This window comes from Haemaphysalis longicornis, unplaced genomic scaffold (genome assembly GCF_048455015.1).
Source record: "Haemaphysalis longicornis isolate Haplotype H1 unplaced genomic scaffold, Haemaphysalis longicornis Haplotype H1 scaffold_1, whole genome shotgun sequence".
In the NCBI taxonomy this organism is placed as follows: domain Eukaryota; kingdom Metazoa; phylum Arthropoda; class Arachnida; order Ixodida; family Ixodidae; genus Haemaphysalis; species Haemaphysalis longicornis.
Window position 1 is genome coordinate 354,910,920 of NW_027526203.1, and position 16,638 is coordinate 354,927,557.

The window sequence follows — 16,638 nt, forward strand, 5'->3', positions numbered from 1 at the left end:
CCCCTCTGTCCTTCCTGCGTCTGTCCAGCGTTGTCCGCACAGCTGCGCCTCTCCTCCTCTCCTATCTCCGATAGCGAACACTCTCTCCCCAACAGCTGCGGGTTGGCGCAGCGCGCTCTCACTCCGTTGCTAGGCGCCGGTGGGCGGCGCTTCGCTGCGCATGTGCAGTACTCTCTCCGCGCTCTCCTCTCCTTGGGGCGCTGTGAATATAAAGCGGCATGCCGCGCTCCGGCGGTCTCAGTCGACGGTCGTCCGCCCACCTCCCCTTCGCGTGAGAATCCCTGCTATAAGCGTAATCAATACGATGGAAAACGCCAATGGAACCCCCCATGAGATGCGTTGCATCACACCAGGGTTCCCGCGAGGGGAGGTGGGCGTAATTTTTCGTTGAAAAGGCATGCTCCAGAGGATTGAAGAAACTTTTCTATCAGGCGACATCGGGCATCCGTTCGGGAGGAGCCCGGGCCCAAAGAGAGTTCTGCGCATTAAGGTCGCCTATGAGGATGTATGGTTCGGGTAGCTGGTCAACCAATGCCTTGAAATCAGAGCTCAGAAGTGCAAAATCAGGGGAGATGTAAATGGAGCATACCGTTATCAACCTATTAAATATTATCGTACTATCGTATCCTGAAGAGTGTGTGCAGCCAACCCTGTCCTTTCTGAATACCATGTACCTATTTAAGAAATTTGTTTGTTTAGAATTGAGGTGGGTTTCCTGGAGACATGATACTTGTCTGATTGGCATGCAGCATCTCGTACACATCGTCAATATTTTTAAGGAGGCCTCTGCAGTTCCATTGGATGATGTTTTCTGTTCCCATTATTTAAAGTTAAGAATAACTGGAGTGTGTGTGTGTGCGTGTGTGTTCATGTGTCGTCTTTCGGGGCTGTTATTCTGGGATTTTTGGGCCTTTCTGTCGGCTTGGACACCGGAGGTCGCTCCTTGCGCTGCGTTGCAGGCAGGAACGGCGCGACATCCATCTCCTCATCGTATGTCAGAGAGGTGCCCGGTTTTCCTGACATAGATATATCACTAGAGAACCGTTGTGGTCTGTGCATCTATCCAAACCTTCTATGTGGGCATTCATATCTCCAACTAAGATTATTTCACCCGAATCTTTGAACTCGTTTATACCTCTTCTCAAACAGTTTACCATTTCCTAATTTTCCTCCCTAGCACTACTTCCGGTCCACAGATACACCACTCCTAACCACGTATTTTCCCCCTCTATGCTGCCTCTAACCCATAGATGCTCTTTAGAGCTTTCATGCACTCTCTGCCAGTCGGTCCCTTGTTTAATGAGCATGCCAACACCTCCCCCTCTCTTCATTCCTGTGGTCCTGTTGCAACCTTCCCAAACATAGTTGTTTATGACAGGTGGGGTTCTAGATCTCGTAGGTGAGTCTCGGCTAAAGCGTACACGTTTATTTCTTCCCGTTAAAGTTGGTTTTGAATTTTTACCCACTTATCAGGCTTTCTGCCTCCCTGCATATTTATGTAGCTGATCAAATATTTATTGCATTTGTTTTTCCCTTTCCGCTTACGGGGTCTGTCTTTGTCTTTTACAAAGTTGTTCACTCTATTATTTCCACTTAAATCGCTTCTGTCAACGTTCTCAGTTATGTCTATAGGTTCTCCGTTTAGCTATAGGCTTGGCTGCCTCCCAGCGTTGAGTGTGCATGTGTCATTCGCTTCCCCTTTGTCTCCTAGTTTGCCTTCCTTAGCTGCGCGGGGCAGCGCCACCCCACCTTGTTTCCTAGCCTGGGGCTGAAGTGAATCCCGTCCCACTGAAAAACTTGCATATGTCCAATGCTGCCCACTACCTTGTTCACGTCTATCACTTCAAGCCCAAGTTCCCTGCCGCGCCTCACGATCTCGCTGTTAGCAGCGAGTACTGCCCGTTCAGTGTGCACGCCCTGCTTTGTCACTTCCGGCACGGTGCAGGCTGCAATGAGCACATTTGGGGCCGTCGCCCGCAGGTCGTTTACCCCCTTCGCTATCTCACTAATCTATATCGCTATCGCTATCTCTTCGCTATATTTTTTTCAGTAATGTAGCCCTCTAGCGGCGGCAGCCCGAACCACACTTGGGGGATCGCGGAGGCCACGGGGGGATTATGGAAGAACACGCCTCTTCACTCCATTTTCTTCCGCCTGCTCGGCGTAGTTGAGGAGACCGTCCCAGGCGCCACGCATGGTTTCGATGGAAGAGAACTTTCTCTACGGAAGTCCTATACCGCTTACCTGTCGGAGTGTAATTTAGCGAAGTGGGGTGGCAAACCGACTTTAAAGTCTGCCAGCCATCGCCGCTGGGGAGTTGGATCAGCATTACGACCCTACGAAAGCTGGTTCGTCATGCGAACGCCAGATGCGGCGTGGGTGTAACTTTCTCAAAAATCTCAAGCCATAGCCACCATTCGAGCGGCTCGCCCAGTTTACCGTAGCACAAGGATGGAGCGTCCCGCAGCAGATACCCTCTGGAAACACTACGCACTTGCGTTGCCTCTCGCCAGCGGGAGCTTCAAACAGCCCTCGCTAGCTTACGGAAACGGTGTGCAGCTGGCCCTGACGGCATCACGAACCAAATGCTACTTAACTTGCCATTGGAGTCCCAGCATAGTCTCCTAGAATTTTTTAACCATATTTGGACGACAGGCGACATTCCGTCATCGTGGAAGCTGGCCTGGGTGGTACCGGTGCCTAAACCTAACAAAGATACAGCAGATCTCTCATCATACAGGCCGGTGTCGCTTACTTCTTGTCCCTCAAAGCTCATGGAAAAGCTAGTCTGTGCCAGACTGATGTGGTGGCTAGATCATCGGAAAAAGCTTCCTGCCTGCATGACCGGCTTCCGCCAGCGGCTGAGCGCCCAAGACAGTGTACTGGATTTGGTCGGCCACTTGGAACATAATAGAGCTTATGGCTTGTCCTCCGTTGCGGTGTTTTTTGATGTGGCTAAGACATACGACTCTGTCTTGCCAAGTGCTATTTTGAGTCATCTGCAAGAAATGGAGGTGACAGGACACCTACTCCGCTTCATTCGAGTCTTCTTGACCGACCGCTTCATGCAGGTGCGGATAGAGAATGTTTTTAGTTCAAAAAGAACTGTAGTACGAGGCGTACCACAGGGAAGTGTTCTGTCGCCCATTCTCTTCAATGTAGCCATGTCTGCCCTGCCTTCTACGCTGAAGAGTCATCGGTCAAAAGCTCGTCTGTCAATATATGCGGATGACATCTGCATCTGGCTCACCGGATACCAGACAAAGCGATTGCGTGTAATAGCACAACATGCTGTTTCATCTGTTCAAGCGTATCTTTCAACAGTAGGGCTGACTATATCAGAGGAGAAATAGTGTTTTGTTCTATTTCCCGGTGTACGACGCCGGTCTGCGCGTCTCAGGATAGAACTAAATGGCATCCCCATCCGCCAAGCTACTCATGTTCGATTTCTAGGAATTGTTCTCGACCATAGGTTGAATTGGCGAAAGGCCGTCGACTCTCGCCCAGACTTAATGTACTGCGGAGAATTGCCGGTGTGACGTGGGGAAATCACCCAGCCTCTATGGTCAAGTTGCACGAAGCCTTGATCTTGTACCGCATGTTTTATCAGCTGCCTCTCGATCATATCGCCTTCAGAGACACAATACGAGCGGTTAGAATCCTTACACAGAAAAGGGCGTCTTGGCGTCCCTCAAGCAGCTGGAAACAACAAGATCCTCCATGAGGCGCAGTCAACACCTCTTGGTCTTCAGGCGTCTCAACATTTGCTTATGCAAGTGCTGTGCCTCGGAGAAACAAGTGCTGGCTTAGCATTACTGCGGCATCTGCGATTAAGGGTAGAGTCTCGTGCTCATGCAACCCTAAACACTCTTGGAGCGCTGTGTCCCAAATGGCCTGGGAAAAGGGCTACTTTGGACCCGCCTTGGCTCCACGAGAGTGTGGATTGTGCATTGACCATCCCTCATATGCGCTCGAAGCGTTGTACACCTATTGCTGAAACACGATCGCTGGTGCTGGAGCATTTGGAACGGGAATACAGGGACTCTCTGCACATATACACTGATGGATCGGTTGACGAAAAAAGTGGGGTGTGCGCGGCGGCTTTTTTCATACCCAGTTTGAATATTTCGTGGGCTGCCAGGGTGACGCCTTTGGTTTCATCTACAGCGAGTGAGTGTGTTGTCATAGAAGCTGCGTTGCGCCAACTGTCATCGTTTGAAAGGCAAAAAGTCACAATATTCAGCGATTCAAAGTCAGCCCTTCACCTGTTGCAGCGGGGTATACCTGTTGAAAATACCTGTCAGCGATCCCTAGTTCTACTAAAGCGGCTTAAGCATGAAGGCTTCACCGTGCAATTCCAGTGGATCCCGTCGCACGTCGGTGTAGCGGGAAACGAACATGCTGACAGCTTAGCCAAGGACGCCTTATCTTCTACAAGGACGGTGCAAACGCGGTGCGATTTCCAACGCATACAGAAACAGACCGTTCGCGAGCACTTTATGCAGCTGTGGCGACCAGTCGTGACGACCATCAACCAGTCGTTACGAAAGGCCTGAAAAGAGCCGAAGCCTGTCTGCTCCACCGAGTAAGAACAGACTCAGCCCGTACACCAGCTTGGCTTCATAAAATCAACATTGTTTCATCCCCTTTGTGCCCACGTGCAGTGTGACTGGTGACATTGATCACTTCATTATGAACTGCTCCAAAACCAACCCTGAGCGGACGAACTTTTTTCGTGATCTCCAGAAGTTAGGAGTGCCCCATGCTACATCGGAGGACATTATTTTTCTTAGGGACCACTGGATTGTGCGAAGAAAGGTGCCTCATCTCCTACTCGGATTCTTGCAGTCCACAGGACTAAGTGAGGTGTGGTGACATTGTGTGTCTGTTATTTTAGGACTAAGTGAGGTGTGATGACTTTGAGAGTTTTCATATGGTATTGGGGACGATTAGGTGGCGCAATTGCCGGCAGCTATGCAAGGCTAAGTCCGCCTTATTCAACAATACTTACTTACTTACTACTTACTTACTCTCGACAGCGGCACGGCGGTAAAAACAACACACGGTAAACTACGCGAACAAAGACAAAAGCGAAAAACGTTAAAGTGACAACGCTTAAGCAAAAAATGATGAAAATAAAGAAAAAAAAGACAGATATAGCAGAGATCAGAAAACGGAGCAGCACTCATCTGGCTTGGCGCTCGCATGGCTAATCCAATATGGCGTCGTTTTGTTTACATCTTGCCGCCCAATAACGGCGGATCAGTCGCTGGGAGCGAGCGTAGCGCATGCGCAGAGGCCGAAATCGAGTCTTGCAGATCCTTCAATAAGGTCCGTAAAGCTGCCACATTGGTTTCTGCTGCTTAACATTACTCCTACATTAACAAATCTGCCTATTTAAAAGAAGTGAATATTATCTCAGTTGAACGTGCTTTGACCGATTATATATTACATTGTATGCCCGTTAAAGTTTTGTAATTCTTTTTCCCATCTTAGGATTACTGAAAAACAATAGTTCAATGCACCAGGCTGAAACGAGCTTTTTCAAAACCAGTCGCAGATTCTAAGGATATCTTATACAAGCGTTCAAAAATACATGTCATATTTCCGAGAAGTTGACTCGTAATTATCCATCGAGACATGTACCTTAAGCGCGTTTTCACAATCTTAAACCTGCAAGTTTTTCGCGTCCAGCGATTGCTCATACAACGACCGACAAAGTATATTTCACTGTTTTATCAAATTTCATTTCACATCGTTTTGGAGTGCCCACACCCCGGAACTCCCCTGTCAGCAATGGGGATCCTCGATTTACCAGTCCTGGACGGTCCGCGGGCAGTCCGAAGACTGCCTTCAGACCGGGAGTCCCATAAGAATACATGGGAAAATCGAGCGCCGGATCGCGTCTCGGGCAGTCCGCGGACGATCCAGGACTGATTGATTGATTGTGGGGTTTAACGCGCCGACGCAACGCAGGCGATGAGGCGCGCCGTAGTGGAGGGCTCCGGATTAATTTTGACCACCTGGGGATCTTTATCGTGCGCCGAAATCTCGTACACACGGGCGTTTTTGCTTTTCGCCTCCATCAGAAAAGCGGCCGCCGCGGCCGGGAATCGAACCCGCGACCTCGTGCTCTGGACGATCCGGGACTGATAATCGAGGAGGCCCAATGACTGAAGCTGCATACCAGTCCTGAGTCCTGACCTCTCCGACCGGCATACGTTGGTGAAGGGGGCGGGTACGTCCGAAAGACTCCAAGGGTCCTGTACTGAGAACTATGTGGGTGCCCCCAAAAACCGTCTGTCAACTGGAGGCCCAGCTTCTTTTTGACGTTCAAAGCGAAGACCACCCGATCGTCCCCCCCTACTCCCCCCCCCCCCCCCTCCCCCCTGGGCCCCTGGACTGAGGGACCACTCTCAAAGAGCTCAATAAATATTCCAACCACCAGCACCTTGCTGTATAATAAAAGTCTATTCACCAATCATGTTTATTTATTGTCCCCACGAACAGCCGCGAGGCCTTAGTAGCAGCACACACGGGGATACAGGCTCAGAAGATTGCAAGGTTAACGAAGGCAAGACGCGACAAAATAAAAGTGAAAACGATAGAGAGAGAAAAAGGAGCAACACAGAATTTTGACAACGCAACGCTTGTTTGCTGCTAGTTGACAGTGACCGGAGCTCGGTCAAGCTGCTGTAATGCAGTCTTTTTTTTCGGCCACCATTCTTTCACCTGTTTTCACCTGGTGTATCGTTTTGGTGAAAGATAAACAATCTGAATACTACTACTACTACTACTACTAATAATAATAATATAATAAAACCAGGTTAAATGAACAACCCAGTTGTGCGTGGTTTAAAGAAATTGTCTCATTAAGGCCACTGAAAAAAAATTGTATTTAAACACAAGCAAGGTTATTTTTTTGCACCTGAACACGCAGCTCCGCGGCCCTGAAAACCAGGCTTTCTTTACCTACCCGACTATTTAAAGCACAAAAAAGAGGTGTTACTTTTTAGTAGCTACTTTTTGTCAAAAAATTACAAAAAATTGATAGCTATGCCAGCAGTGATGAGAAAACAACGAAAGGCTGTATAGAGGAGAGCGTTGGAATTCATCTAGCCAAATGTGTGGCCTGAGCAATAAACTTGGGTAAATGTAATATGATGTATGTTAAGAAAGCAATGGTAAAAAAAACGAATGAAGGAAAAAAAATGCCCTATTTTGACTACCGTTTTTTGCAAAACGAGTGGGAAAAAAATATTGCAGTGATTTCCTTTATCACGGTTCAGTTTAGTTTATTTCAATGTATTCATTCAGATAGAAGTTATCAAAGTTTCCGTAACGTGAAGTGTGGCAAAATCTTGTTAGAAGAAAAATTCAAATAAAGGTTTCCAATGTTGTGAAAGATAGGGAAAATCATACGTAGAGGCCAAAAATTCACCTGGAATATAGCTTCGAGAATACAATATATTGAGAAATGTAAGTCTATAAAAAATTTAGTGGTTTCCAGAACCGATGGGGTTCACAAAGGCTTGTTTACGGGCTACTTACTATATTCTAGAATTCACCGTCGTTTGGTTTGTCTTTCCCACTGGCCGTGTCCCTCGTCCAAGTATGCAGTGCACGCTAATATTAAATTCTAGATGTGGTTTAGTTTCGGTTTGTCAATGCGAGGACAATGGCTGAAAAACTTGCTGTAACTGGCATTGTGAACTCACTGCCGGGCCTCGTGCGAGTGGTGCGAAATCGACGCTCGACAGCAGCCTATACCGACGCTGACTCGGCCTGCCGGCCCCAGCGGGTGACACCCTCTTCATTTACAAGGACACCGACCCTATGGGAAACTACCGGGCCACTCAACACAGTTTCATCTCTCTCTCTCTCTCTCTCTCTCTCTATATATATATATATATATATATATATATATATATTTATATTTATATTTATATTTATATTTATATATATATATATATATTTATATATTTATATATTTATATATTTATATAGAGAATCAGAAATGGGATTGGATTGGATTGGAAAACCTTTATTTGTGCCTGCAGCGAGCGCTCGTGGGCTCCGACGGGGCCTACGTCGTCTTCGGGGCGCCTGCCGCGCGGACTGGGTCCTCGCTCGCCGTTGCCGGCTCGCCAGGCCTCTGCCGTGCTAGCGCCTCGATGACCTGCTGGACGGCCCAGTGCTGATCTTCCTGGTTTCCGCTCCCTGCGGCTGCTTCCAGTCGCGGTGGGATCCTTCCTGACTTGGCTTCTTCCGGGTGCTTGGTGCAATCCCACAGGATGTGCGTGAAGCTTGCCGCCTCTCCTCGGCAAACTTTGCACTTGTCGGTCGGATGCGTCTCAGGGCACATGCGATGCATCAGTGACGGGCTGGGTAGCGAGCCGGTCTGGAGCTGTCTGAATAAAACGGCTTGTTCTCGACTCAACCCCGGGCACGGGGGCGGGAGAGTTCTGCGAGCCAAGCGGAAAGCCTTCATTATTTCACTGTACTCAGTCATACGATCTTTCGTGCTGAACCACGTCGGACGGTCTGCGGAGGTGCGGTCTGTGAGTGCTCGCGCCTTGGCATGTGCCGTCTCGTTGTGGTTGTCGTTGCGGTCGGACGCGTTGTCTGCGTGCGCCGGGAACCACTTGATTCTCACTTTTCTGCCATTTTTGGTAACCGTCTGCAGTATGCGTGCCGCTTCCTTTGCTACCATGCCCTTGGCGTAATTTCTTACTGCCTGCCTTGAGTCACACAACACCGTGTGACAGTCGTGGTCTGAGATGGCCAGGGCGATGGCCACCTCTTCTGCTTGTTCAGACTTGGTGCATCTCAAGCTAGCGGCCGTCCGCAAGACGCCGGTCGTGTCAACGACGGCTGCGGTGAAGCCGTTCTTCAGGTTGGTGTACTCGGCCGCGTCCACGTGGCGCGCGTGCCTGTCGTTGGCGTGCAGGTCGATCAGGGGCTTGGCCCTCGCTGTCCTTTTTCCCTTGTGCTCGGGGTTCACGTTCTTGGGTATTGGGTCCACCCGGGGGAGGTTCCCGTTTGAACCCATTCCCATTTCACCCTTCCCGCTTGTTCCGTCCCGTTTCAACCCGGCGCAAAACGACCTTCCCGTTTCGCCCTTTCCCACTTGGCCCGTTCCCGTTTGAACCCGTTCCCATTTTAACCTTCCCGTTTGTTCCTTCCCATTTCAACCCGGGGCGAAAGAACCTTCCCGTTTCACATTTTCCCGTTTAGTCCCTTCCCGGAATAACGTACCCAGTTTATGAAACGTTATAAAAACATTCATATTGTTTTTCATTTATTTCCGTTTGTTCACAGCCGCTGCGATAGCATGCTCAGTACATTCAGAGTCCTCAATTGACTGCTTTTCAAACCTGGGCTTCACTTTTTGAATCTAGAGACGACGACATTTGATTACAATTCGTCATACCAATTAACAAATCTTTTAAATTAACAAAGCCTAACAAAGTAACAATTAACAAATTAATAAACAAATCTTTTAAATTAACAAACATGTCTTTTAAACTAACAAACCAAAAAATGATAAAATAAAAAAGCCCAGAAAAGCGCCGCGGAAGCACAAATAAAAAATCGCAAAAACACCCTCACTTTGAAAGAAATCGTATTTGGCGGACTAACACATGTAATCGTTATAATAGCGCAAGTGTACATCAATGTCGAAAAGAAACAGATGAAAACTATAAAAGATAAAAAGATGTATAAAAATAAAGTAACCCTATGTATCTGGATACATATGCCACATCTGGCTATAAAAAATCGCAGTCTTGAGAAGCGGCGAAAAATATAAACTTAGCTTTGCGTTTTATTGATTCTGTTTATTCCCGTCACTCTGGCGTACTCAGTTTGCATAGTAGGGCAAACCTTCAAAAACTTAAGCAGCGCAGGGTCGTCTCTAGCCTAAATTTTCTTTACTAGAGAAACTAAAATTGTCGCGGGAATACTACCTCTAAGGGCCTTTCAGACGTTCAGCGAGAAAACATCATAGTAAGACTATTAGGCAGCCAACCAGCTGAACGGGAAGGTCGTTTCGGGAACTGGCGCACACGGGACGGATCAAGCGGGAAGGGCGTTTCAGGAATGGGTTCAAACGGGAAGGGGTCAAACGGGAATGGGTTCGCTCGGGCTACACCCATTGATTGTGGCTTGCTTAGGATTTCTGCCTCAGTCTTAAGGCGAGCTGCAACCAGTTTTGTGAAGCCCATATCGCCACTTTGGATGCAGATAAGCCCGGACTGAGCACTTCTGCAGTGCAGCCTCAGAAGTGCTTCACCTCGTATACGTTCATATGCCTTTGTAGATATATGGGGCTGAGAACAACACAGCGACAAGTTGTTTCCTCGGACCATGTCGGCCTTACTTTCTTAAAATTCCTTACTTGGTCAAGCAAGAATAATGCGGAAGACACGTTTTCAGCGGCCTTTTGCCGTATGTACGAAAGGTGCGCACTGAAGGAATCCTCTCTCAGCTGTTGCAGCGGTTTAGTCGCACAATTTGACTCATGAGGTCGCTTTCCTTCCTCTTCCACTTAACTTTTTCTGTAGTCAACAAGGTTGACGCCGATCTGCTGTCAACATAAACACCTCCATCATGCTTGTCTTCAAGGATCACCGCTCCAGGCTGTCCCGAATATCCATCTGGTAGCGTGTCCACGGGGGCGTCGTCAGGCAGGGTTTCTGTTGTGGCAGCACACGGAAGCGGGATAGAGCGAGATGTAACAGCTGACGAAGCGTCAGCGCACCCTGCGTCCCCAAAACGAGCCCTTTTATTCGAGCGCTCTTGATGTTCCGGCGAGCTCCGGTCCGGTGCTCTGGGTGCAGAAAATTGCATGCAGATGACCACGAACGCGAAAAAACGATGAGAATCAGAGCTCTTTGCCTTTCCAATTTCCCCTGTTCCCATTTGAACCCGTTCCCATTTGAACCTTCTCGTTTGTTCCCTGCCGCTTCAACCCGGTACAAAACGCCCTTCCCGTTTCGTATTTTCCCATTTAGCCCCTTCCCGGAATAACGCACCCAGTTTCGACTCAGGTGACTCGAACCGAGGCGTGCGATTTTTAAAATTAAAGTTGCGTCCGACTGTATTTTAACCTCATGTTTTGAGTTACGTTCGACCGAAAGTCAGAAACTTGCGCCCGCCGTAACCTGACAATTAAATTGAAGTTACGTCAAACGTATTTCACCGTAAAAAAACGTTACGGCTGGCGGAGCCAAAGTATGAAGACGCCCTATGAACCTGCAACCTTTTTGCAATGGTCCGTTTTACGATACGCGGCGCCAATTGCAAGAATGAAGTTGGGGTTTTAACAAATGCAACTATTAATTTATTAGGGGTAGTACAGGTATACTGTTTTATTTGCAGGAAAAAGATATCGCGAAATATTATTACCAAATCTTAACTATCTACAGAAAAAACTTATTTTATGAAAGCGAGAAAGGGCCAAGCCATGGTGGTACGATCCATTTTAATGTGTACGTCGCTAACGGTCACTTTATATGCAAATGTCTGTAGAAGAATGGCCATTGAAGTCTAAAGCTGAAATTTTTCCTCGGAGGAAACGGTTCGCACATATTTTTCATCCAGGCGTTAAGAACACGTACCCCAAGCCGTTTTCTCTTGCGTGTACTTTTTACGGGTAATACATAAGCGGGCACACAGTGCGTGGAAAAGCAAAACCACACATTTAGGTAGTTATCCGTCTGTAATAGCGTTACCGTGTTTGCGTCACCGCTTACCGTGTTACCGGGAGCGGGAGTTTCCGTTTGCCGCTGAAAACGGCATGTATTAGGCAGTTTTAGCATATCGTTACCGAGTGTGCGTTACCGTTTACCGTGTTACCGGAAGCCTCTGGCGACGGTGAAGCATGTGCTGGCAAGTTACCGTTCGCGGAAACTCTCGCGCTGCGCAGTCGACTCCCGCAAACACGGTAAACGGTAACGTAAACACGGTAACGCTATGCTAAAACTCTGTTTTATTTAGCACACCATTTGCGGTTTGCGTATTTCGGCCGCCGCGGCGCAAGTAGCGACATCTGATGAATTAGGGTCAAAGCAAATCACGCATATTTTTTTTTGCTGATATCTATTTGCTTTTGTTTAAAGTAGCTGGAATATTTCACTTTTCGGGTGAAGCGTTCACAATAACTGTAGTTGCTTTGACAATATAGCCATCACCTGTAGAGCTTAAAAAGAAAACGTGTCGGAAGGACCCTTTAAACCTAGTAGAGTTAGAGTCAATAGGCAGTTTTAGCATATCGTTACCGTGTTTGCGTTACCGTTTACTGTGTTACCGGAAGCCGCTGGCGACGGTGAAGCCTGTGCCGGTAAGTTACCGTTCGCGGTAACTCTCGCGCTGCGCAGTGGACTCCCGCAAACACGGTAAACGGTAACGTAAACGCGATAACGATATGCTAAAACTGCCTATTGACTAACTCTATTAGGTTTAAAGGGTCCTTCCGACACGTTTTCTTTACCGTTTACCGTGTTACCGGAAGCCGCTGGTGACGGTGAAGCCTGTGCCGGTAAGTTACCGTTCGCGGTAACTCTCGCGCTGTGCACCAACACGGTAAACGGTAACGCAAACACGGTATCGATATGCTAAAACTGCCTATTGCAAAATAGAATTTGCCCACGCGCTAAATATTTAGGCAAGAAATAAGTAAAATATGTTGTAGTAACTACTCAGTAACTTAATTACACTACCTTGCCCAGCACAATTTTGGAGGCCTAAAAGCCCACTGAACACAAAACGTCTTATAGATGTCCACCATGGTCTTGCAAGGTCTTAGACATCTTGCACTATGCGAGTTAGCTATAAGACGTCTATTTTTTACGTCTCAAAGATGTCTTAAGAGAGATATCTACAGGACAATTGTGCAAGATCTCCGACGTCTTGAGCTCCGTGAGATGTTGATAAGTCATCTTTACTAAGATGACTAGAAGACGTACGAACCTCAATGTGTACAAGACGTTCCCAAGCAGCAGAAATTGCCAAGCCCAAGCACGGCAAATCATCAGTGGCCAATCACAGTATGTCCGAGCTTGGCAATACTTCGGCCGCCATTATTGGCTGGTGCTTGGGAAAGTTGACAAGCCAACAAATGGCCAAGCTCTGGAAGGCCAATATTGAACAAATCTTGGGAAAGTATGTTGCCATGATAATGCCTATGGGTGCACCCCGTGAATTCTCATGCACATTTTTGGCTTTGTGGCCAGTCTTTATGACCAATGCCTATTTTATGGGATGCCTCGCTGCCCGATTTCTGCTTTATACATGCCCTTTAACAGGAATTTATTTAACGTTACTCATTTATTTAATGCGCACTCGTTAAATAATTTCGTGTACAATGCATCTATAAAACAAAAATCGGACCGCGAGGCACAATAAACAAAATGCATCAGTTTTGCGAAGCAATTACGGGACTTGCAAAACAATTCAGAAACAAATCACCAGGTCCCTCTGTGTAGTTGTTTTTATTATGCACATCAAATTTACAACGGGAAACCTGGCTTAACAGTGGCAAGAATAGAAACACAAACACGAAAGCAAATAGAAACACAAACGCCGCTACGCCGCTACAAATAGACAGCTACGCCGCAGTGCCAGCCGCAGGATGGCACGAAGGCGGCAGCTGTCTTTCAACAAGCCCACAGTAAGACAGCTACGCCGCAGTGCCAGCCGCAGGATGGCACGAAGGCGGCAGCTGTCTTTCAACAAGCCCACAGTAAGACAGCTACGCCGCAGTGCCAGCCGCAGGATGGCACGAAGGCGGCAGCTGTCTTTCAACAAGCCCACAGTAAGACAGCTACGCCGCAGTGCCAGCCGCAGGATGGCACGAAGGCGGCAGCTGTCTTTCAACAAGCCCACAGTAAGACAGCTACGCCGCAGTGCCAGCCGCAGGATGGCACGAAGGCGGCAGCTGTCTTTCAACAAGCCCACAGTAAGACAGCTACGCCGCAGTGCCAGCCGCAGGATGGCACGAAGGCGGCAGCTGTCTTTCAACAAGCCCACAGTAAGACAGCTACGCCGCAGTGCCAGCCGCAGGATGGCACGAAGGCGGCAGCTGTCTTTCAACAAGCCCACAGTAAGACAGCTACGCCGCAGTGCCAGCCGCAGGATGGCACGAAGGCGGCAGCTGTCTTTCAACAAGCCCACAGTAAGACAGCTACGCCGCAGTGCCAGCCGCAGGATGGCACGAAGGCGGCAGCTGTCTTTCAACAAGCCCACAGTAAGACAGCTACGCCGCAGTGCCAGCAGCTGTCTTTCACGTAGTTGTAGTTGTAGTTGTAGCAGGAACGCCACCGTCCCCCGTCGGTCAACAGCTGCGTTGGCGACGAGGTCCTTCCGCAGCATCCCCAGGGCACGGCTCAGCAGCTCGACGACATGAATGTGAGGAGCACCATTCACCGTTCTTCGCTCTCCCGGTTGCAATCAAGAGGTCTGGCGGAGCAGCAGCCGAATGTGGTGGCGCTCACACCTACCCCGCCCAGAGAACGAAGTGAGGACGGGTCCTACCACTTTTCAGACATCACGACGCCCACATCCTTGAACAAAGATAACGTGAGCCTTGGAATGGAGCCCTGAAAGAACTCCAAGGTGCCGGTGAAAGACCACATTCCGCTTACCACGATGGGTAACATGAACTACCCCAGGAAGAGAATCTTGTGCCGACCAGAAGGCAAAAAGACGACCGATACCAACATCTTGGGAAACTCATCCACAAACGTTTATGAAGAATCCATTGAGGATCAGGACATCGTTTCAGCTAAAAATGATGAGGCCGAAGCCAGCGGCGAGGTAGCATCAAACGCCCGAACGAAAGATGAAAAGCACGAAGAACATAAGGATACACCTGCTACAGACAAGGATGCTTTTGCGACAATTACCGATACCGACAACAAAAATCTTGAAGGCAAGCACGTGGACAAAAGACGGACTTACGCATAAATGAAAACGAGAACCAAATGACCATGAGAGGGAGGAATACCTTCAAACAAACGGACAGCATTGACAGCAGAACACGCCGCTTAGAAACGCCGGAGAGGATCTTTCTGGAATATGCAGTGAAGAATTCCTCATCAATGGAAACAAGCTTTGCTCTAGCACTGGCCAGAAAGAAAGAGAATCGAACCACGAGACATAACCAACGGGAAGAGACCTGTAACGGACTCTTTAGCCTTTCGTGAGTCTGTCGAAACAGAGCCAGGGGCCCACGCAAACAGCTCGGTGGTGCACCTCTTTGCAGTGTGGCCGAGTGTAGAGACGTAAAACATCAAGCAAAAAGCTGAGACCTAGGTCACCGGCCAATCCACTACCAAACCGAGGAGGACAGCCGCCGAGTGGAAGTGAAGGAAGAAGCGGGGAATCCGTCCTGGGGAGAACAAACATGGCGTCTTGAGAATCTGACGTGGTGTTATATATATATATATATATATATATATATATATACATATACATATACATATATACACATATACATATACATATACACATATATATAGTAGGATTCTACATTTCACACACTAGTTATTTCCCACCCCGCAGCCATCCGCGCTCAGCAAACATGCCTTGCGAGCGCCGGCTGCGTACGGGTCCGTTGTTTGCGGAGGCAGACGAAGGCAGGAGGCGGAGAGGGCAAAACACCATATGGCAGCATTTATTGCAAAGTGCAAATCAAATATACTGCATACAGACTACTCGTAGGCCATAACGGTAACACTGGGAGCGTGGCATTAAACAACGCTAGAGATCGAGATGGTTTGAATCACCTGGCATACCGGAGCAGCGGAGCGCTGCGCGTGCGAGCGCGGTTGCAGTCTCCCAGCTCGCCCGGACACGTCCCATTGTGGCGCGTTTCCCAGGTCCGGACTGGCCGCCGAAACGTCCGCGCGCCACCGCATCCCCAAGACAAGAGAGCGTCCTCTCGTCATGCGACAACCCACCAGACTTCGCCATTTGGTGGCGCTAGTGCCGAGGAAGAACTGGTTCTCAGGTAAGGCAGAGGGGAAAAGGGTCAACGCCTCCACCCTGGCGACAACGAAGACTCCGGTCGCTGGCGCCCTCTCGTATGGTTCCCGTCGCGCGAGTGAGGCGCATTGTGCAACGCCAGCCGCGATGGGAAGCTAGCCAGAAAGGGGTTCGCGTGAAAGTCGCGATCCCCACATCCCTCCCTCCTAAATTTCTTGCGTACGCCGGCGAGAGCTGACTACAGGACTAGAGGCGACGGAAAGTTCGTTCGTCGATTAAATCGTTAGTCACTGCATAGCGTTACGCCGGCTTCCGCTTGCCCAATGCCACCGCTGGCAATGTTCCAGCAGGCGCGGTCATCACCCGCTGATGTCTGCAGGCAGGTAGATCCATGAAGAATCGCACCAGCCAGCCCAAGCAAGCGTTGCTAAGGTGGCGGTGCATCCGTGATGGCCCGTGGCCGCAAAGTAGAGACTGCCGACTCCCTCGGCCAGGCTGCACCACGCCGCTTCAGCAGGCTCGCCAGCTGCAGACGACCCGTCGTCCGGCGCAGTAGTCAGCAGCATAAACACGCTCCATCATGTGGTCCAAGCCTGGGTGGCTCAGCTGCACAAAGAAACTCCCCGCACCTTCAGTGTAGGGCAGAAAAAT